At 35.8% G+C, this 24,269-nt stretch overlaps 1 long non-coding RNA gene across 3 annotated transcripts; it reads left to right on the forward strand.

Annotated features, from left to right (window-relative positions):
- The first annotated feature begins 971 nt into the window (after positions 1 to 971).
- LOC106508869 (uncharacterized) lies at positions 972 to 19,997 on the forward strand. 3 transcript variants are annotated; one of them, XR_014840054.1, is made up of 4 exons: positions 972 to 1,293; positions 1,391 to 1,455; positions 4,481 to 4,653; positions 17,290 to 19,997. It is a non-coding gene; the product is annotated as an uncharacterized LOC106508869 (long non-coding RNA). The 3 variants fall into 3 exon arrangements; XR_002343298.2 differs by lacking the exon at positions 17,290 to 19,997 and adding an exon at positions 5,289 to 5,863 and having other exon boundaries at positions 4,457 to 4,653; XR_002343296.2 differs by lacking the exon at positions 17,290 to 19,997 and adding an exon at positions 5,289 to 5,863.
- Positions 19,998 to 24,269: the final 4,272 nt, after the last annotated feature.

A 24,269-nucleotide genomic window follows, 5' to 3' on the forward strand; every position in this document is an offset into this window, starting at 1 on the left:
TAGGATTAGCCAATTTTTAAAAAAGTGGTTCCTTTTTGTGACAGTGGTATTTAGAAGCCAAAATCTAGATACTAAATAAGCTCATTGCTATTGGAATATCCTAACCTCTTTCAGTGGACAGAGTGGACACACACAAATGTGAGTTAACACTGACAATCCAACATCTTCACAGGATTTATTAGTTTTCTAAGTTTATGTCTCAAACCCCAACTGAAATTTATACCTCCATCCCCAGCTGAAATCTCCAGGAAGGAAAGAAAAAAGGAAGGAAATACATTTTTTTAAGTTAAACATTTTTTCTTACTAAAGAATTAAATCCCACGTCTCAGTCCTCACCATTGTGAGTAAAAATGACTCTCACATCACAGTACCTCTTCTGTAGGTGTTCAATTAGAAAATCTTATTTATTTTAGGATCTGCCAGTGAGATTACAAATAGGTGTGCTGTTGGGTAAGTAATTTGGTGTTTTCCTTCAGTTTTCCAAGTATTGAAAGCAGTTGTGTTCATTAATCAAACAAAGAATCACCTGGGGGCATTTAAAAACCACTAATGCACTAACCATACGCCAAAACAATTAAATCATAAACTCAGGTGTAAGACCCAGCCATGAGCATATTCTAAGGCTCTCCATGTTTTCTGCCTTTTGTTATCCACTGATTTAAACTGCTTTTTCTCCTCATTACAGATGTACTTGTCACTAAAATAACATGTGGCCTAAACCTACCTGAAAGGCAAATGCTAAGAAGAAATCTTCGCCGTCTACCCCTTGACATCCCAGCCCAAATACTCTCCTAATGTGGGTGGGACGAGCTTCTAGCCGAGAGAATAGAAAAGAGGTGAAAGTGATTTTGCAGATGTAACACAGGTTCCAAATCAGTTGATTTGAACCAATCAAAAAGAACGCCATCTTGGGAGGGCGTGACTTAATTAGTTGCAAATATTTAAAAGAACTAGGCCCTCTCTGATGAGACGGAACTTCTTTCCTCCTCTGGCTGTGAAGGCGTGTTGCCGTCACATTGTGAGAAGGCAGCAGAGAGGGCCATGTAGTAAGGAACTGAGGAGCTCCAAAGAAGGAAAGCCGCAGCCAAGAAAAAACTGTGACCTCAGCCTCACCACCACAGGGAGATGAGGTTTTTCCAAGAACTGCAGAGATCTTGGAAGATAATGTTTACACTGCTGATCTTCTAGGTGAAGACGCCATCTGACCAACACCTGGGGTTGCAACCTCCTGAGATCCTGGGCAGAGAACCCAGAGAGACATGTCCAGATTCCTGATCCAAGAAATGTGAGATGGTAAGTATGTGTATGTTGCCTTAAACTGCAATTTGTGTGATAATTCGTTATACGGTAATACAAATCTAACCATTACCAACCTCTTTTTGGCTGCCAGGCAACGCTTCCATCCATTGCAAGTTATTGACAATGGAAATACAGCACTGGACCCAAGCAGAATTGGTGAGTAGTAAAAATTTTTGCTGTAATATCTGCCCCCCAAAATGGGTGGTATAATGAGAATGTCTTCTGTAATTCAGCCTACCAAGAAATATTTACACTTTCAAGGAGCACCTTTGGTGGGCATTGCCCTCTTCCTCTGTGCTGGAAGTAAAGTCAGCCTTTTGGCATCCTTTACCTAAATGGTCATACTCCCAAACATTGAGAGTTGGTGGATAAATGCTATTAAAAATTAAGTCAGCAGGGGTAGAATATAACACTGAGATTTTTTTTTGAAATTTATTGTAATTACTCTTTTTTTATTTTGTATAATTTTTTTTTCCATTGTAGTTGGTTTACAGTGTTCTGTCAATTTTCTACTGTACAGCAAGGTGACTCATTTACACATACATGTATACATTGATTGTAATTATCTTTAATGAAAATAACATGGATTAAATTGAGCCTGATTCCACCCCACCTGTTGATACTTACTCAAACCTTGAACACGTACATACTCTTCAATAAGAAAATGCATGAAAGCTTGCTCTTTTCTTCTAACTTGATTTTCTTTCAAAACCTATTAAAACTGCTTTACAAACAGGTTCCTAGAATAAAAGCAAGTTTTCCCTGTTGAGGAAAACTACCTTGGTGGGGGGGAGGCAGTGAGGGGCATGAGGGTTAGTAAGCCAGAGCTGGAAATTAGGACAACTTTTGAAGAACTTTTAAGCTTCCTGAAAACACTTGTGCAGCCTTTGGTAAGTATCAACCATGACCATGTGTAGGAGGCTGACTTGGTGTGTGATTTTTTTTTTTTTTTTTTTTTTTGTCACTCCCTCTATCCTGTGTAGCCCCCTACTTCAGCCAAACTCTTTTCCTTGTGTCTTATGTTCTTGAGCCCGGCTTTCTAATTCAAAAGGGCCTATGTGTTTCTGCGATTCTTTTAAAGAAATAAATTTCTTCTCCATGAAGAAGACTAGTACTCCCTTGAACTTTAATAGATAGCACAGCGAAGTGTCTTTCTTGGTAAAAAGAAAGGAAAAGAATGAGCAATGCAGTTCCGCAAAATGACATGCTAGGTGGCTTTCAGTAAAATCCTAAGGGGAATTTAACTGTATAATTATGAAATTATGAAATATTTTAAGGGGAAGATATTAATTACCCATGGGAGAACCCATGGGAGATTAAGAGGATATTTGGATCAAACTATGTGGAGAAATGCTGAGTTAGAGAAATTTAAAACGTTTTAAACTTTAGGGCATATTAGCATCTTAGTTGTAAATCTCCAAGAAATAGAATCAAATTTCTTGAATCCGGAGGGATCTTATAACATTTTCAATCATTGAACAATTTTTAACTTAGGAAGACAACTGGGTAAACTTAACTCAAGATTGGATAAACTTTCATTCAGTACCAGTGGTTCTTAAAGTATGTCTTCTAGACCAGAAGCTTCCTTGTCAACATCTCCTGGATACTTTTTAGAGATGCAAATTCTATACTCAATCCTAGACCTCCTGAATCAAACTTCTGTGTGGGGCTTAGGAGTCTTGTGTTTTCACCTATCCACATGAATGCTGATTCTGATTGACACCCAAGTTTGAGATTTGTTACTTTACTCCACATGTGGCTTCGGTAATCCCAATCCACCCCTCTTTTCAGGACAGATATTTACTGTAAGGGGTATTTAAATAAAAGGATTAGCATTGGGAACTGTGTAACCACTGAGAATGAGAAGGAATTTCTCCCTGTAGAGTTTTAAATGCTTAGAGCAGTTGAAGAGATATGAATGATGTTTAACAACTCTAAAAGACTTCAGAAAAGACATTGACTCTAAGATCAAAGGTGTTTAATTGATAGAAATAAGAGATTTTTTTCCCCTCTCTCCAGCCTGTCAATCTGGAAACTTACAGCCTGAGAGATTTTTTTCCAAGTGAATATCCAAGAAGCAAATGTGTTAAATATTAACATCTGTTATGAACTAATTCATCAGCATTACCATACACAGATGAGGTGAAAACTTAAGATGCCCATTTAAGCTACCTTAAGGCTGCATGTGTTAGCAATGGCATTTAACTTCCAAAATCCCAGTGAATATAATGGTATATTAATGTTTTATAATTATTAATAAAATAGGTATATAATACCACAAGTCAATAAAACTTGAGGGGATTAGTTTCTATCTGTACTACATGGGAACAAACAACATCGAAGTCTGGGTTGGCTGACAATGTATATTATTTAGATGGCCTAAATATCAGACCGGCTACTTGCTGTTTAAATTTTTAGGTGCAGAATAAAGCTCATGGGATGTTGCTTAAGATGTTACATTTTTTAATTGAATTTAGTTGATTTACAGTATTATGTTGGTTTCAGTTATATAGTAAAATGATTCAGTTATCTGCATATATACATATATGCATTATCTATTTTTTAAAATTCTATTATAGTTAAAGATATTGAATACAATCCTGTGCTATGCAGTAAATCCTTGTTCATCTATTTTAAATACAGTAGTATGCATCTGTCAACCTCATACCCCTCTCCCCTTTGGTTGTTTTCAACATCCTTCAGTCGGTTTCTATTGTAAAATTCATTTGTACTATTTTTTTACATTCTGCTGCATATGAGTAATACCATGTTTCTCTTGTACTTCACTTAGTATGCTCTCTTGGTCCATCATGTTGCAAATGGCAGTGTTTCATAATTTTTTAATGGCTGTGTACTATTCCATTATATATGTATACACATATACCCCACACATTTATCCATTCATCTGTTGGACACTTAGGTTGCTTCCATATTGGATATTGTAAACAGTGCTGCTATGAATACTGGATGTATGTATCTTTTCAAGTGGGGTGGTCAGATCATATGGTAAAAATTTTTAGTTTTTAAGGACCCACCATACTGTTATCGAAAGTAGCTGCAAAATGCTACATTTCTGAAACTTCCTTTATGTAAACATTTGTCTTTTCCTCACTTTTTGAAAGCATTTTTTCCTTTTTTTTTTTTTTTTGTCTCACAGAATTTATCTTGGTTCTCATTTCAGGGCTTTTTGCCTGGGAAATTGAGAGGCATAAAGAGTGGTTGATAAGGATTTAAGCTTTTAAAAAAAAAAAAAAAAAAAACTGAGTTGCATACATCTAGAATTCATCTTCATTAAGACTTTTGAGAAAAGAGAGCTTGAGTGGAGAGAAGCAGAAATGGACAACCCTAGGAAGGGTGAGTTTCCTGGGGTAGTGGTTTCAGGGTTGTTCTCTGTCCATGATGGAAACAAAGCCCATATGAGTAAGTGTAGAGTGTGCACGCTTGTTGTGGGAGATCAGTGGAAGCAATACAGTGTCTTCAAAATTGAAAAGATTTAAAAGTCACTGAGGGCAAGTTTGTAGGTCCCTGGCATCTGTCAGATAGTAGTGCTATTTGCCAAATATACCTTGTTCTCTTCCTAGGTACACGTTCCTGCCCTAATCAGATTTGTGGTGTTTATTAGTTTGTTGTTTTTGGTCTTATGGCCACACCCTTGGCATATGGAAGTTCCCAGGCTAAGGGTCAAATAAGAGCTACAGTTGCTGGCCTACACCATACCCACAACAATGCCAGATCCTTAACACACTGAGTGAGACCAGGGTTCAAACCCTAATCCTCAGGGATACCAGTCAGATTCATTACCAATGAGCCACAACAGGAACACCTATTTTCCTTCCCCTTCAGATTTAGGTGTGCCCTTATGACTTACTTTGACCAATGTTAAATATGAAAGATTTTGACCAATGTTAAGTATGAAAGGAAGTAACATGATTCTTTCTAGTAGAAGCTTTAAGAATCAATTATGAATTCATGTTTTTTCTTGTGCCCAGAAACAATCTATGATTGTCCTGGGTCCCAAGAATGTCCGCGTTGCAGAGCAAAGCCCCTCCAGCTGCCTGAAATCAACATGTAGCACAACAAGAAAAATGAGTTCTGGAGTTCATTGCTTCCACAACAAATAGCCTTGAGTCCATTGAACAGTATCCTAAACAGCAGACAAGAGTCTGAGTACACTCTCTTATCATAGTACTAGCTAGCAGAAGAATTCAAGGAAATCATGGTATCACTTTGAATTAAGAGCCTGGCTCTTCGCTTATATTCTTGGCAACCTGTGGGGGAAAGGAAGGCCTACTGGTACCTGAAGCTGAAACTTTTGCATCAGAAGAGGACTTGATACAATTTTAATATGAAATATCTTAGGTGTGCACTAAGATGGCCATCTGCTACATATGCTTTGTGTCTACAGATTTCTGCAGTCCAGTGGACTAAGCCCGCTCCATCAGCTGCAATAATTAGTCCTGACTTCTAAGACCAATATGAGCTAATGCCCATGTCCTGTTCCCCTGCTCCCCAAGAGGGTGATTAGCATTGATTTTTGCAAATAAAACATTCAGTAATAACTTCACTGATTCATCGATGTGCTAGGCAATCTGTTAAGCAGCTTACATAGATAATCACATTTATTCCTTTCAACATAGTATGAAAGCATTGTTAATCTTTATTTATCCACCTTAGGAACTTGGAAGTTAGGTTAAAAACCATCCCCAAGTCGTACAGCTGGTAGGTGGCAGAGCCAGAAGGACAGTGTAGGTCTGCTTGAAGTCAATGCCATTGCTTTATAGAGCCCTCATTAATCACCTCTCACCTGGATTGTTGGAACAATTGTCTGTCTCTGCCTCTTGTCTGGTTCCCTTCTTTTCACCCTGTTGTTCCCTTCTTTAACCCTCTCGCATTCTAGGTAGAGTCATGAATAAGTAATGCAAGTCTGATCTTGGAAATTCTTTTAAAACTCTACTGATTCCCAGTGCTTATGTAAAATTTAAACTCCTCGTTGTGGCATATAAAGACTTCAAGAACAAGGTCCCAGACTACTTTTTTGCATAATCTACGACCACATCTCTATTTTTCTACTCTTTGCTCTTCTAATACTAAACTACTTTTGCTCTACTGATGCTACTGATAGTTACCTTGCTATGTGCAGACTCTTCTATACACAGTACCCTCCAGGGAAGACTGATGCACATTTTCATCTAAATTATCACTTGGTAAGACAATGTAGGTACAACCTGCTCCATGGGGACTTTTACAATATTTCAGTCTAGATTAGACATTCCTATTCTCTCATAGTGTGTTATGTAGCCCATTATTGTATGGAAACATGGTACTTTAAGTACACGAGCCCTGGAGTAAGAAAGTCGGGTATTTGAATATCAACTCCACAACTCTCTAAATATGCTTAGACAAATTATTTAACCCTTCAAAATGTCAGTCTCAGAGTTGGTAAAAATAATATAAACATATAACTTTCTTGGACAGATTTTTCTTTATCATGGTTTGTTTTAAAATTAGTATAGTTAGAGTTCAGTATTTATGTTCTTTTTTTCACTCAGTACATTATAGAATTACATAATTTCTGACTCCTTAACATCTAGACTCCCAATTATTTTGGGAGTGCCTTATAGGGTAGGCTCTAAGTAAATATCTTCTAATTGAATGAATAGATGATAAAGAATTGAAGATACCATTTAAAATGCTGAAACTCAGAGGGATTAGCATGCATTCAGGAGTCCTCAGGATACCAAAAAAAAAAAAAAAGGCATCAAATATGCAGTTCTGTATTTTGGATAATTTTACCCCATTCTACTATGGAAACTGTATGAAAGAACGAAAAAAATTTAGGAAGGCTGAGATAAAAAAGGACTCCTCCTTAATTGTACCAAAATGCTCAGTGAAGTAAGAGATCTGTTCTCACTGATATTGAGGAGGAAAAATTGGAAGCGTATGGATTGAAGAGATTTGGAACTTTTCTGAGAGAAATAAGCCAAGAAGTCAATGAGGGAGAAATATCGGGCATGCTGGGATGTGGTCAGCGCCAGGATGCAGCTGGTTGGTATAAACATTGAGAAGGCCAGAACTGCCTGACTATCATTCTTTTCTCCAGTATGAATGCAAGCATATATAGAAGGTGGCCCTTATGGTGGAGCCCATGGAGAAGGTCAAGGGCAACGCAAAGATTAAATAGGCAGAGTATAGAATTTCACTATAACTTTGTGCAGTGGATCAATTAGGTCCAAAAAGTTAGCATATTTTTTCATAAATATTTGCTGAAAAACCTTTAACTATATGAGTTACCAGATGTTATTTCTGGGTCATCTATTTCATGGATAAAGCCTAAAAGAAGTAATAGTATTTTCAAAGTATAGTACTCCTTCAGGGGAGAAAGTATTTTGTATTTGCTACCAAACACCTAGATTTCACATACTAAAGTATGCTCATAACAACATTAATAGAAATGAGTAAATGTCTCTCAAATAATGTGAAACAGCTTTCCCTTGTTTGTTTAGAGGAATAAATTTAACAGTAGAGAAGAGTTCATGAATAAATGAATCATGGCTTGAAGTTCAGAATAACAACAACCACAATAGAATAAATTCAAGTCAATGTGTAATGTTAACCTATATAGGTATAATCTACTTTGATATGATTAACACTGACAAACTCTACAATAAATTAATGTAGACATAATTTTTTCCTGTCTTCACTTTTACTTGAACACACTTTTTTTTTTTTTTTTTGTCCTTTTCCCATTTCTTGGGCCGCTCCCATGGCATATGGAGGTTCCCAGGCTAGGGGGTGAATTGGAGCTGTAGCTGCCAGCCTACTCCAGAGCCACAGCAACGTTGGGATCCGAGCCGCGTCTGTAACCTACACCACAGCTCACGGAAACGCCGGATCGTTAACCCACTGAGCAAGGGCAGGGATCAAACCCGCAACCTCATGGTTCCTAGTCGGATTTGTTAACCACTGCACCACGACAGGAACTCCTGAACACACCTTTTTTATTAAAGTATAGTTGATTTACAATGTTGTGCCAATTTCTACTGTATAGAAAAGTGACACAGTCATACGTATATGTAGACATTCACTTTCTTATGTTATCATCCATCATGGTCCACCTCAGGCTACTGAATATAGTTCCCTTTGCTATACAGTAGGACCTCATTGCTTATCCATTCTAAATATAATAGTTTGTATCTACTAACCCCAAATTTGAATTCCATCCCCTCACCTCCCTACCCACTTAACAACCACAAGCCTGTTCTCTATGTCTGAGTCTGTTTTGTAGATAGGATCATATATGCCATATTTTAGATTCCACATATGTGGTAGCTCATGGTATTTGCCTTTCTCTTTCTGACCTCACTTAGTATGACCATCTCTAGATCCATCCATCTTGCTGCAAATGGCATTATTTCATTCTGTTTTAATGACTGGGGAATATTTACATATACACACGTATATATCACATCATCTTTATCCATTCATCTGACAATTGACATTTATGTTTCCATGTCTTGGCCGCTTGTGAACAGTGCTGCTATGAAGATATAGGTGCACATATCTTCCTAAATTATAGTTTTGTCTGGATATGCCCAGGATTGGAACTGCTGGATCATATGGTAGATGAATCACATGCTAGATCTATACTTAGTTTTTGGAGGAACCTCCATGCTGTTTTCCATAGTGGTTATACCAATTTACATTCCCACCAACAGAAGGAGGGTTCCCTGTTCTCTGCACCCTCTCCAGCATTTGTTATTTGTTGACTTGTTAATGATGGCCATTCTGACCACTGGGAGGTCATATCTCAGAGTTTTGATTTGCGTTTCTCTAATAACTAATGATGTTGAGTACCTTTTCATGTGTCTACTGACCATCCATATGTCTTCTTTGGAGAAATGTCTATTTAGGTCTTGAGCCCATTTTTCAATTGTTTTTTTTTTTTTTGAGTATAAGTTGTTCATGTATTTTGGCAATTAAGCCCTTGTCAGTTGCATCATTTGCACCTATTTTCTCCCATTCTGTAAGTTGTCTTTACATTTTTTATGGTTTCCTTTGCTGTACAAAAGTGTGTAAGTTTGATTAGGTCCCATTAGTTTATTTTTGGTTTATTTCTATTGCCTTGGGAGACTGCCTAAGAAAACATTTGCCTGGTTTATATCAGAGAATGTTTTGCCTATGTTCTCTTTTAGTTTTATGGTATTATGTTTTATAGTCTTTAAGCCCATTTCAGTTGATTTTTGTGTATGGTATGAGGGTGTGTTCTAGTTTCACTGGTTTACATGCAGCTGTCCAGTTTTCCGAGCACCACTTGCTGAAGAGACCTTTCCCAATTTTATATTCTTGCTTCCTTTGATGACGATTAATTGACCATAGGTGTCTGGGTTTAATTTTGTTTCTGTATTCCATTGATCCATATATGTATTTTTGTACCAATATCACAGTGTCTTATTTACTGTAGGTTTGTAACATTGTCTGAATTCTAAGAGAGTTATGCTTCCTGCTTGGTTTTTGTTCCTCAGGATTGCTTTGGTGATTCTGCATCCTTTATGGTTCCATGTAAATTTTGGATTACTTGTTCTAGTTCTGTGGAAAATGTCATGGGTGATTTGATAGAGATTTCATTAAATCTGTAGATTGCTTTGAGTAGTATGGCCATTTTAACATTATTTTTCCAATCTAGGAGCATGGGGTATCTTTCCATTTCATTTAATCTGATTTAATTTCCTAGACTAATGTTTGATAGTTCCTTGACTAATGTTTTATATGCTGAGAAACATAAGTTTCTGAGAAACTTACATGCTGAGATTTCATATAATTCTTTCATCTCCTTGGTAAGGTTTATTCCTAGGTATCTATTTGTTTGGTGTGATTTTAAAAGATATTTTATATATTCCTTTTCTAATATTTCATTTTTAGTATACAGAAGTGCAACTGACTTCTGAATGTTATTCCTGTATCCTGATATTTTGCTGAATTTATCAGTTTTTGTGTGGAGTCTTTAGGGTTTTATATATGTGTAGTGTCATATTATCTGTCTATAATGACAATTTTTACCTCTTCTCTTCCAACTTGGATACTTTTTATTGATTTTTTTTTTTGAAAGCTCTGGTTAGAACTTCCCTTAGTATGTTGAATAAAAGTGATGAAAGTGGGTATGTTTGGTTCCAGATTTAGTGCAAAGGCTTTCAGCTTTTCTCTGAGAATCATATTGGTTTTGGGTTGTCATAAATGATTTTTATTTTGTTGAGATATGTTCCTTCTCTAACAACTTTGGTAAGAGTTTTTATCAAAAATGGATGTTGAGTTTTTTGTCAAATATTTGTTCATCTATTGAGATAATCATGGATTTTTGACTTTTGTTAATGTGGTATATTACATTGATTTGTGTTTGTTGAACCGTCCTTGTGAACTTGGGATGAATACCACTTGGTTGTGGTGTGTAATCTTTTTTATACGTTGTTGGATTCAGTTGGCTAAAATATTGTTGAGAATTTTTGCTTCTATAGTTAAAGATATTGGCTTATAATTTCCTTTTTTGATTTTGCTGTTAGTGTGATATCTTCATAGAATGTCTTTGGGAGTGTTCCTTCTTCCATCTTTTGGAAAATTTTAAGAAGGAAGGGTATTAGTTCTTCTTTGCATGTTTGGTAGAATTCACCTGTGAAGCTATCTGGTCCTGGACTTTTGTTTGTAGCAAGTATTTTTATCACATTCTATTTCATTTCTAGTGGTCAATCAAATGATTTATTTTTTTCTTGATTCAGTTTTGGAAGACTATGTTTCTATAAAGCTGTCCTTCTAGGTTATCAAATTTGTAGGCATATAATTGTTCATAGTATTCTCTTAAGATTTTCCGTTATTTCTGTAGTATCTGTTGAGATTTATACTTTTTCATTTCTTATTTTGTTTATTTGGATTCTCTCTCTTCTTGATGAGTCTGGCCAGAGGTTCGTCAATTTTGTGTACCCTTTCAGAAAACCAGCTTTTGATTTTATTGACTTTTTTCTATTCTAATCTCTATTTGATTGATTTCCTCTCTGCTCTTTATGATTTCTGTCTACTGACTTTAGGATTTGATTGTTCTTTTTCTAATCCTTTTAGATTGTAGGTTAAATTGTTGATTTGAATTTTTCTTTTTTAAGGAAGGCCTGTATCACTATGAACTCTCCTGTAAGAACTGTTTTGTGGCATTCCATATATTTTGTATGGTTATATTTTCATTGTCATTTTTCTCAAGGTATTTTTTAATTTCCTTTTTTGATTTCCTTATTGAACCATTGCATTTTTAGAAGCATGTTGTTTAGTCTCCATGTAGTCAGGTATTTTTTGTTTTTTTTCATTTTTTTTCTCCCTGTAGTTGACTTCTAGTTTCATGCCATTGTGGTCAGAGAATATATTTGAAATAATTTCTAGGCTCTGAAATTTGTTGAGGTTAGTTTTGTGCTCCAGTATGTGGTCAATCCTGGAGAATGTTCTGTGTGCATGTGGAAAAAAATGTTATATTCTGGATTTTTGGGGGGAGGATGTAATATCCTGAAAATAGCAGTTAAATTTAACTGTTCTATTATCATTTAGGACCTATTGCCTTATTGATCTTCTGTCTAGAAGATATGTCCTTTGATGAGTGGGGTGTTAAAGTCTTCTACTATTGTATTCCTATCAATTTCTCCTTTTAAGTCTTTTAATATTTGTATTTTGTTGTTCCTATATTAGGGGCATATATATTGATAAATGTAATATCTCTTCTTGAATTGATCCTTTTATCATTTAAAGACAATTTTGTCTGTTATGAGTATTGCAACTCCCAATTTCCTGCCATTTCCATTCACATGAAATATCTTTCCAACCCCTTTCAATTTACATGTGTCCTTTGCCCGCAGATTTTTTTTTTTTTTAATGGCTGCACCTGTGGCATATGGCAGTTCCCTGGCCAGGTGTTTCGATTGGAGCTGTAGCTGCCAGCCTAAGCCACAGCCACAGCAATGCCAGATTCAAGCTGCATCTGTGACCTATGGCACAAGGTTTCAGCAATGCCAGAACCACTGACCAAGACCAGGGATCAAACCCTCATCCTCACAGACGCTATGTTAGGTTCTTAATCCTCTAAGCCACAACAGAACTTCAGGTGGGTTTTTGTAGGCAGCCTGATGTAGGCTCTTGTTTTTTATCCAGTCTGCCACTCTGTGTCACTTAATTGGCACATTTAGTCCATTGATATTTAAGGTAATTATTGATAAATATGTATTTATTGCCATTTTAAACCTTGTCTTCCAGTTGATTCTATGTTTCTTCTTTGTTCCTTTTATTTTCTTTTCCCTTTAGTTGGATGATTTTAATTTATGCTTGTGTCCTCTTTTTGGTTTTTGTGAATCTATCATTTTTTGATTTGTGGTTGCCCTGTTTTTCAGTTATGTTCCTATATCTGCTTGTTTAAACCGATAGTCATATAAGCTCAAACACATTCTAAAAAAAAGTCTAGATTTTCTTCTTTCCCACATTGTATGATTTTGATGTCCCTTTTTACATATTCACATTTACCCTTTTGCTTTTCTTTGTTTTTATGATTGCTTTCACAAATAGGTTTTGTTTGTTTGTTTTTGTTTTTTGGTGTTTTTTTGATCTGTATACTGGCTTATTTAAGTGATTACTTTCCAAATGTGATTTCTTCCATCCTATATCTTCTTATTTCTTTCCTATTTAGGGGATACTTTCCAATATTTCTTTCGGTATGGGTTTTGTATTGCTACATTTTAGGTTTTGTTTGTCCAAGAAATTCTTTTCTCTTACTTTTGTCTTTTTAGGCTGCACCCACAGCACATGGTTCCCAGACAAGGGGTCAAATCGGAGTTGCAGCTGCAGGTCTATGCCACACCCACAGCAACGCAGGATTCAAGCTGCATCTGTGACCTACACCACAGCTCACAGCAATGCTGGATCCTTAACCCACTGAGCAAGGCCAGAGATCAAACCTGTGTCCTTATGGATGCTAGTCAGATTTGTTTCTGTGAGCCATGACAGGAACTCCATTTTCTCCTATTATAAATGATAATCTTGCTGGTTAGAGTATTCTAGTTTGCAAATTTTTCCTGTATAGAATTTTAAATATATCTGGCTACTGTTCTTCTGGCCTGTAGCATTCCTGTAGAGAAATGAGCTTGATAGCCTTATTGGGGATTCCCTTTTAAGTAATTCTTTGTTTTTTCCCTTGCTGCTCTTAAAATCTATTCCTAATCTCTAACTTTTGCCATTTTTATTGTCTTGATGTAGGTCTGTCTGGGTTCAACTTGTTTGGGGCCCTCCATGCTTCTTATATCTGGATATCTGTTTCCTTCTTTGGATTTGGAAAGTTTTCAGCCATAATTTCTTCAAATACATTTTCAATACCCTTTTTCTTCTTCTGGAATTCCTATTACATGTCAATTGACAGACTTTATATTATCCCATAGATCTCTTATGTTGCTTTCTTCTTCATTTGGTTTTCTGTCTGTTGTCCTGATGCAGTGATTTCCATTATTCAGTCTTCCAAGTCAGTTATTTGTTCTTCATTATTCATTCTGCCATTCAATGCCTTTAATTCAGCTTTTACCTCTGCAAATTTTATAGTTTTTTCTTGGCTTATTGTTGTTTCTAGTTCCTTTTTAAAGTATTCTGTTACCATTGATATCCATTCTTAATTCCTTCAGTATTTCCATTACCTCCTTTTTGAGTTTGGTGTCTGCTACACTGCAGAGGTCTGTTTTATTGTTTCCTTCATCAGGGGAATTCTCCTGTTCTTTTAAGTGGAAATGGTTCCTGTTCCTTCATTTGCTTTTATTTTTCTTAATCTCCATAGTTGAAGTCTCAGTGCCCAGCCCCTGCCTGAGTGCCTCAGGCTGGGGTGCACCAGATGGTATACCAATTGTCTCTGGTTTGCCCTCCTCAGACCAGCTGTTGTGCTTTTCTCAAAGGCTTTGAGCTCCCCACTCCTTTCCAGCTGATCTCTCCATCAGTTTGTTGGCCTCCCAGGATGTGAATTCCTTTCCTCCTTCACAGCTCCCTCCAAGGAGGTATGGTCCCATCCTGATTCCTTTTTTTCTCTTTTGTTCTACCCAGGTATGTGGAAGGTTTCTTGTCATTTTTGGAGGTCAGAGGTCTTCTGCAAGCATTCAGTAGATGTTCTATTTGAATATTTCTATACGTAAATTTTTTTAATGTGTTTGTGGGAGAAGGTGAACTCCACATCCTACTCCTCTGCCATCTTAATCCTACCTCAGCAGTGGTTGCATTTTGAAGGTAAACCAAAGAGAAATTGTGGAGAAATTACTTAATGGCAGGTGAAGAACAAAGAGAATAAAGATTGACTCTTAGGTAATAAATTACCATAGACATGATGGCTGAAAACAAAACACACCCATCCTCTCAAAGTTCCTGTGGATTAGGAGTCAATGCATGGCTTAACTGGGGCTTCTGCTTGGAATCCTCTGAGGCTATGACCAAGGTGTCAAACTGTATCCTCATCTGGAGTCTTTGCTGGGGAAGATTATGCTACCAGCCTCATTCACATTGTATACTGCATTCATGTCCTTGTTGTTGTTGGACTGAAGTCACCAGTTTCTTCCTGCCTGTTGACTAAAGCTGCCCCTCATATCCGAGAGGCCACCTTTAGTGTCTTACTATGGGGGTGTTCACAACACAGCTCCTTACTTCTCCAAAGCTAGGAAGGAGAGTTTCTAAAGTAAGTCCACTAGCAAGATTACATACCATAATCAAAGGACCAACATCTTGTTATCTTTGCCATATTCTATTGGTTGGAGCAAACCTCATGTCCCACCTATATACCAGGGAAAGAGATTATATAGAGGCATGAACACTAGAACTCAGAGTTAATGAGGTCTCAGGCAGGAATGTGTTCAACACAGGTAGAAAATGGATGGACCTCTAATGACAATATTATGTAGCTGTACTAACCATAGATCACCTACATTAGAGCACTCAAGACGATAAAAGTCATTATTTAAGTCACTTTTAGAAAAAGTTGTGCTGCTTCCAGCAAAAATAACCAGCCCAATGCAGGAATGAGAAATACTAAGAACTTCTCACATTAAGTACTCTGTTTTCTCCTTGAAGTAGAGGGGGATGATATGTTTGGACACTACCATTAATGAAGGTTGAACATGGCACCTGTAATGAGTAGGAAAGGGTTGATTGGGATCACATACAGGAATGTCAGGCAGTTTTTAGGGCCCAGATGTAATTAGAAAGCCTGAGTTTTTAATCACAAAAGTCTGCAAACTGATTTTTTTTCCTTACTCTGCCCAACAGCCAAGATATGAGTGGCAAACAAAGATAGGTTACTGGCCAAATGACAGCTGTTGAAGAAAGTAGACTTGGGAGATGAGATAGTTGGCAAGAAAATGGATAAGCTGATAAGAAATAGGTTCTATCTATATGGAAAGAAAGCAGAGAGACTCTTCCTGGTAAGATGGAAAAAAATAAGGTTATCAAATAGAGGCTTTCTAACTATAATCAGAAAACAGATATTAAAGAAGTAAGAAACTTGGAGAAATGGAGAGTAGTGTACCAGACTCTAAAAGTGAAAATACTGTCAGAAAAACTCACTCTAGACTGTGAAAGCTGTGAAATAATTGGTGTGGAAAAGGAAAAAAGTCTTAGAAATGGAAGGTAAAGAAATTAGAAGTCACTATGTTGTGAGATTGCCCATGTGAAGGTCAGAATAACTGCAAGGCTTAAGGCACAGTCAAAACTGTTAATCAGGGTCAGAGACTTGGAGGAAGGTGGTTCTGGGAGTAGGGTGTTGATAAGTGGTGTGTAGATGACAGAGAAAAGAGGGGAATCCATGTGATGAAGTATAACACAAGTGTCAAAGCAGAGTATGCCTATTTATATGAGCTTCTAGTTGTAATGGTTTAGAAACAGCAGGAATGAAGCAAGAGACTTTCAAAGTAGTCTCCACATCCTGCATTTCATAAACTCTGGCAAACTAAGATAGTCCCCTAAGAAACTGAAGGTGCCACTACCTTCTTAGGGAAGATCCAGGTGCTAGTGAAAGCCAACAAAGAGAGTGTTCTATAGCCTGGTAGAGGGTTTGTCTACACAAGATTGGAGTTCCTGGGTGGAGATGCAAAGGTCTGATTGGGGTTGGAAGATGGGTCTGTGTGGGAGAATTCTGAGACATATGGGGATGACATTGTTGGAGAGAACTTATCTGACACTAAATTTCATAGGAGCTTTGTTGCTTTTAGCAAAGCAAGACTTCCAGCAGATGTCAAAACATTTGAAGTCCTACATTACTGCTATATCTTGCTTTCATGACAGTTTCACAATCTGTATTATGCAGGACTCAGAGAGCTTCCATGTTCTTCCACGATGACATCAGCTGTGGTTTTATTTCCTTTTATCCTTACCCAAGTGTTCTGTCCTGCAATCCACCCTCAGATCCATGGATTCTCATCCAGCTGCATACCTCCTTGTCATGCAGGGAATACTCCATCATGTGTGTACTGTCTCTTTTTATTAAGAAAACAATTTTAAAATCCAGTTCTAGGCACCTTCCTTAAAAATTTTACGTGAAACATAAAGTGATATTATGTTACTTACACTAAAGTGTTTATTTCATATTATTATATAATATCTGTTCTCAGAATTTTATATATACATATAAGGCCTTTAACATGTTTGTTGAGTAGATTTTCAGTTACTTTATACGGCATATTGGAATTTAGCTTACAATTGTTTCTTTACTTCTTGCCTTTTTAAATTGAAATATAGTTGCCATATCTATGTCTTGCTTTTTACTTGCTATAATATTCCTCTTTTCAAGTCCTTTTTAAAAAGTAGTAACAATTCAAAAAAATTAAGTGACTTTTTGTACAGATTTATTTAACTTCTGACAAATTTATTTTTCCTTGTCCTTTGGATATGTCCTCTTTTATGCTTCCAACAGCTGTCACTATTATTAAAGGTGTTTTACTCAAATTCTCTTTATAGAATATACCAGAAAAGAGTTTATATATGAGACAAAAATATCTTTGATCATGAGAAATGCAGAAGTCACCAAGTGTGGTGAGTCCTGGGCACTTGGTATATCTTCCTGCTCTGGATACAGCCCCCAAAACACCCGAGCCTACCCTCTGCACTTGACTGAGTCAAACCATCATGGAATAGATGCAAGGAAGGCCAGTCAAATTTACTCCTGGTCCAGGAATTCTAATCATAAGCAGAGAGATAACAGACTGGAATCTCAGAGATGAGGCAACTTGATGGCAATGCCTTGGTTATAACCCCAGATATTCCTTGTCCCTAGAGCTGTTCTGATACCTGCCTTTGCAGAGTCTTTACTTCTTTGTTTTTTCATTGCCTTTTGAGTACCATACAAACTCATCATAAAATCTCCCTTATACTTAAGTAGGCCAAGTTCTATTGCTTTCTTTTGCATGTACCTAAAATAACCTCAACAGATACAATAAACTTGTTAGTGCTACACTTAGAACTCTTCTATGTCCAAATACAGTACATGTAAATTTAACCAGATTTTTTAAATAATTTAACCATTTTTTTAAATGTGTGCCATGGAGAAAAGTTGAATTTGGAGCAAAAAGAAAAAAGTGAATTGGTGAAATTCCTGCATCTCTTCTGGAAAAGTAAAAGGATGTATACAAATTATTCTAAAGATGGATTATAACATACAAGCACACTTCAGCTATGTTATACACATAAGTTTTCATTATAAATAGTTATGCCTCAACTTTTAAATGTCATAGAAGCAATTTTGTTACTAGCAATATTGTATGTTTATCATTTATGAACTAAAATTTTGTATACTGCTCTCTGGAACAGTTCCTTTTTTATGTTCAATTTACCAAGAAGAAAATGAAGGGAGATAGAATTAATCTATTATATGTATTCCAGTTTACTCTATAAAGTAAAATAAAGTTGGTTGAAGAAGGCAGTTAATAATACTTTGTTCAAAGTATTTATCTGTCATTATTCAATTGATTTCATAGGATCCCCTTGAGAGTTGTGGGAAATGGCTATTTTATAATCAGAAATTAATGCAGAAATGGTGTTAAACTATAGGAGCGGGATTAAGAATCACAACCTTGGAGATGATGAAATGTTCCACATTAAATTATGCTGAGTTTGTTGCTGGGCTTGTCCTGTTCCTTCCTCCTAACTGTGCTTTGAACACAACAATGAAGTAAAAGGGCTAAACATTTTATGAACCTCTGGTTTAAGCTGAAAGAAATCATTTCAGTGTCAATTTCATTCATGGATCAACCTTTTTCTTTATATTCTCTATGAAAGCATGTGGATTACTGTTAAAATGTCACATGCATAATGATTAGGAAACAACATTTTAGAAGCCAAAGTCACTTTTTTTTTTTCAGTCTTCTAGTAATTGGCTTAACCTGTATATCTTCTGTGTTTCCACTGTCCTCTGCCTTTGATTTTCTATGCCCACCATCCACTTCAGCCAAATCACTTTATTCCCTTTGAGATGGACATTGCTATTCTTTCTCACTTTACATCTTTTTCAACATTTTTTTAGTAGCTGTTCCTCCTGACAATGCCTTTTTCTTCCACTGACTTAACCTAAATCTTGCTTGTTCTACCTTCCCCATGGAGTCTTCCCTAGATCTTCAAATTAAGCTATCCTGCTCACTTTCATATTCAGGTCACATTTTTGTCTCTGTCATGGGGACATTAGCACAGTTTACTTCAATAATTTCCCTTCAAGATTTATTTTGTTATTGCCCATACTTAATATCCCTTCTTCCCAAAGAGATTAAAATCTCCCAAGGACAGGAATGACAACTTACCTTATTATAGTTCAGATGATATCAAGCACTGTCTTTGCAATTATCAGGTATTTAATAAATAGTGCAGAGTGTTAATTAATATACTAGCATGCTTAAGTGGATTTGAGATTAGCTTTGAAAAGCAGAGAACATTTTTATATCCTTAATATGTACGTATTAATATAAGGTGGGAGAATTTAATACTCCTCTATTTACAAAAATAAGCATGGTTCACAAAAACATAATTTTAGTTCATAATTTCCTTAATGCTAAAAGCATGCCACTAGATAGCAATTTTATTTACATATAGTCAGCTAAATGGCACCATCTTTAGAAACCCCTTTAAGTATAAATTTTGATGGTCTCATAATCTAAAGAATCATTTTGTTTCTTGGGCAGTTCATCCTGTTATCTATTCCAGTGGTCATTGGCTTCTGTATAGGCAGCCAAGGGCCCTCCCCAAACATTCTTTCAAATATTATTCTCTTGTAGCTGTTTTGACACAACTAGCCACAATAGTAATATCCCATTCCTCTGCCTTATTGTGTAGCTGATAGCCAGTCAAGCTCATGGGTTTTAACTTCTATGTACAAATATTTACTCCAGAGTACCCTAGACCATCCGTAATTCTGAGCTCTTCTATATCTCACCTACTTCTTCACTCAAAAACCCACACATTCAATTAAACATCTTGTGTTCTAAGTGACAGCAGGGTACAGGACTAGCTGTCACCAAGGAGTCTCCTGCTGTGTCAAAATAGTTAAGTCATAAAATGTTAATTATTTGATAAAGCTATTCTACTCTAGGTTTTATCCAAAGAAACAATCAGAATGCAGCAATACCATTCAAATACAAAGATGTTCACTATAGCATTATTTGCAGTCATAATATTTAAAATCAAAGGAATAGATCACATTTTTATAAAGAGGAAACAATATATCAACATTAAAGAATATTGCAAAAGGATATTTTATGACAAGCATAAATGAATCCCACATATTGTGACATGACATTAAATCATTTATTCAAACATACTTATGATCACATGCAGTATGTCGCACACAATTGAAGACTTTGGTTACATAGCTATAAACAAATATTAAGTACCTGTCCATGTGAAGCTCATATTTTCATGTCAAAATTAGATAATGAAAAGATAAATAACTATATCATAAAAGGACATATAGTGACAAACAGAATAATGAAGAGGCTGATTCAGGTAGTATTTCAAAGGATGGTCAGAAAGACCAGGTACTATTTTTAAAGAGGCTGATTCAGGTACTATTTCAAAGGATGGTCAGAAAGACCAGGTACTATTTTAAAGACCAGGAAGATAATCAGTCAGGTGAAAACCTGAGAGCATATTAAAGCAAATATTTAAGCTTGGCATTGGAAGGTGCTTGGCATTGAATGTAGCTGGCATTCAAAATGAACAAATGAATGAAATGGAAAATGTACCCTTGTGTCTTGTTAGTGAGACATAAATTGTCACAACAATGATGGAATAAAATGTGGAAGTTCCTTTAAGAAAAAAAAAAAAAACCTAAAAATACCTCAAAATCCAGGAGTTCCACTTCTGGATATTTACGTGAAAATTAAAACACTAATTTAAAAAGACATTTGTATCCAGTGTTTATTGCAGCATTATTTACAATAGCCAAGAAATGGCACGAGGTGATAGGTGAATGGATAAAGATGTGGAAGAAGATACGTATGTAATATGAAACCATAAAAAAATCTGGCCTTTGGCAACAACATGCATGGAAATAGTGTTATGCTAAGTGAAATAACTCAGATAAATACTGTATGATATCCCTTATATATGAGAAACAAAGTAATAGAAAAAGAACAGATTTGTGGTTACCACAGGCAGGGCATGGGGGAGAGGAGATTGGAGGAAAGTGGTCTAAAGATACAAATTTCTAGTTATAAGTAAGTACTAGTGATATAATGTACAATGTGATGGCTACAGTTAACACTATTGTATGATAAATATGAAAATTAAAAGAATAAATCCTGAGTCCTCATCCCAAGGGGAAAAATGTTTTCCCTTTTTGCTTTTTCTTTGTATTTCATCTATATGAGATGCTGTATGATAACTAACTTATTGCAGTAATTATCTCACAATATATTTCAAATCATTATGCTATACACCATAATCTATACATAGATATGTCAATTGTATCTCAGTGAAACTGGAGAAAAAAAGTGAACCAGAATTTAACACTTTTTTTTTTTAATTTTTAAAAGCAAAGAATTTTCTACCCAACTTGTTTTCCAGCTATCCAGTTCATTTACCTAAAGGCAACCACTGTTACTTTTTTGGATATGTATCTAGTGAAAATCTATGTAAGTGTGTGATGCCTAGCATATGATTTTTGACAAGTACACTATTATATTTAATCATCATAAACATTTATGATATGCTTATGCATTACTCTCATTTTATTTATTGATTGATTTATTTTGTCTTTTTGCTATTTCTTGGGCTGCTCCCGCGGCATATGGAGGTTCCGAGGCTAGGGGTCTAATCGGAGCTGTAGCCACTGGCCTACACCAGAGCCACAGCAACGCAGGATCCAGGATCCAAGCCGCGTCTGCAACCTACACCACAGCTCACGGCAACGCCAGATAGTTAACCCATTGAGCAAGGGCAAGGACCGAACCCTCAACCTCATGGTTCCTAGTCGGATTCGTTAACCACTGCGCCACGACGGGAACTTCGCATTACTCTCATTTTAGAGAGGAAGAGGCAGATTTATAAAGATTTAGCACCTTACCAGAGGGGTATGCAACTAGATAAGACCAAGAGCAAGGAAGAGGGAGTGGGATGGATGGGGTGCTTGGGGTTAATAGATGCAGATTATTGCCTTTGGAATGCATGAGCAATGAGATCTTGCGGTATAGCACTGAGAACTATGGTCACTTATGATGGAGCATAATAATGTGAGAAAAAAGAATGTATACATGTATGTATGTATGTATGTATACATGTATGTGTCACCATGCTGTACAGTAGAAAATTGACAGAACACTGTAAACCAGCTATAATGGGAAAAAGTCATTATATAAAATAAAAATTAAAGGTGATTTCAAATCTAAACTCTTCACTAAACATGGGACTTCTGATCATTAACACTGAGTTAACATAATTTTATCAATGTTTTGTGGTATATTTCATTATGCCAAGATAATAAAAGTAAAAATTCCTTATATATGTTTGGTCACATATATACAGCACAACAGAAATATTCACATGTATAAATGTTCTCTGAAATTCAATTTTTAATCATGTTTGTTGAAATATGTACTTAAGTATTTTCAGAAAAAAATTCTGGCATCTTTACAGATAATCAAACTGCAAATAGCTCTCTTAAAGTGGTTGTAATAATAGCAATTACAATTCTTTCTGTGTAACTATGCCACATTTTAAGCATAGTTAAAGCATAGGGGTTTTTTTTAAAGAAATTACATCTTACACAGCATTGTGTTGTATGAAATATTATTATGCCTATTTAACAATCAAGAATCAAAGGCTTAGACAACAAAGTCACAAATACAATGGGAACAAAAGCTAGTATTTCATCCATGTCTTCCCACCAACCTTTACTTTTTTTGCTTTTTGATAACACCTCATACCTGTCTGAATGGTTGTTATCTCACTGTGATTTTGATTTTATTACCCTGATGATTAGTGATGTTGAATATCTTTTTATGTGCCTGGTAGCTATGTGTATGTATTTGGAAAAAATTTCTACTCAGTTCCTCTGCCCATTTTAAAACTGGATTCTTTGTTTTATTGACAGTGAAATGTATGAGTTCTTTATGTATTTTAGATATAAACTCATTGTGAAATATATCATTTGCAAATATTTTCACCAGTTCAATATGTTGCCTTTTAATTTTGTTGATAATTCCCTTTGCTGTGCAAAAAGTTTGATGTGGTCCCATATGTCTATTTCTGCTTTTGTTGCCATTGCCTGAGAAGTCAGACCAAAAAATTATTGCTAAGACCAATGTCAGAGTATACTGCCTATGTTTTGTTGTTGTTGTTGTTGTTGTTGTTGTTTTCAGGAGTTTCATGGTTTCTGGACTTAAGTATTTAATAAATATTGAGTTTAGTTTTTTGTTTGGTGTGAGAAAATGATCTAATTTTATTGTGTCACATGTAGTTCTACAGTTTTCCCAAAACCATTTATTGAAGAGACTTTGTTCCTCTTTACAAAATCTTGCTAACTTTATCATAGATTAATTGACCATAAAAGTGTGGGGTTTATTTTGGGACTCTCTGTTCTGTTCCATTGACCAATATGTCTGTTTTTGTGCCAATATCATACTGCTATTATTACTGTAGCATTGTATTATACTTTGAAATCAGAGTGCGGTACTCCAGCTTTGTTCTTAAGATTATTTCAAGTATTTAGGGTCTTTTGTGTTTCCATACAAATTGTTAAATTCTTTGTTCTAGTTCATTGTAAAATGCCATTATTTGATAGGGATTTCATTGAATCTGTCTGTTGCCTTGGGTAGTGTAGACATTTAAAATTATTCTTACAATTCATGCTCACATCATGTTTCCATTTGTATCACTTCACTTTCTTTCATCAGTGTCATAGTTTTCAGAGTACAGGTTCTTACCTTCTTGGTTAGCTTTATTCCTAGGTATTTCACTGTTGTTGATGGCAATTTTATTTTTATTTTTAGTTGAATAATAGTTCATTTACAATGTTGTTTCAGGTGTACAGCAAAGTGATTCAGTTATACATGCATATTTTTTTCAGGTTTTTTTCCCTTACAGGTTATTAGAAAATATGGAATATTGTTCCCTGCATAATGCAGGGGGACCTGGTTTATCTATTTTATGTATAGTAGTATGTATGTATTAATCCCAAACTCCTAATTTATCCCTCACTCCACTTCCTCTTCAATAACCATAGATTTGTTTCTAAGTCTGTGTCAATTTGTTTTGTATATAAATTCATTTTTTTTTGTTTCTACATATAAACAATACGTATGACACTTTCCCTATCTAGAGTAATTGCTAGGCCCATCTATGGAGTGCAAATGACATTATTTCATTCTTTTTTTGTGGCTTGAGTAATATTCTATTGTCTGTATGTACCACATCTTCTTTATTCATTCCTCTATTGACACACATTTAGGTTGTTT

The sequence above is a fragment of the Sus scrofa genome, chromosome 1 (assembly GCF_054392235.1).
Source record: "Sus scrofa isolate SSC_HxYL_T2T_F1_AM1 chromosome 1, Sscrofa_HxYL_maternal_Yorkshire_Landrace_v2.0, whole genome shotgun sequence".
In the NCBI taxonomy this organism is placed as follows: Eukaryota; Metazoa; Chordata; class Mammalia; order Artiodactyla; family Suidae; genus Sus; species Sus scrofa.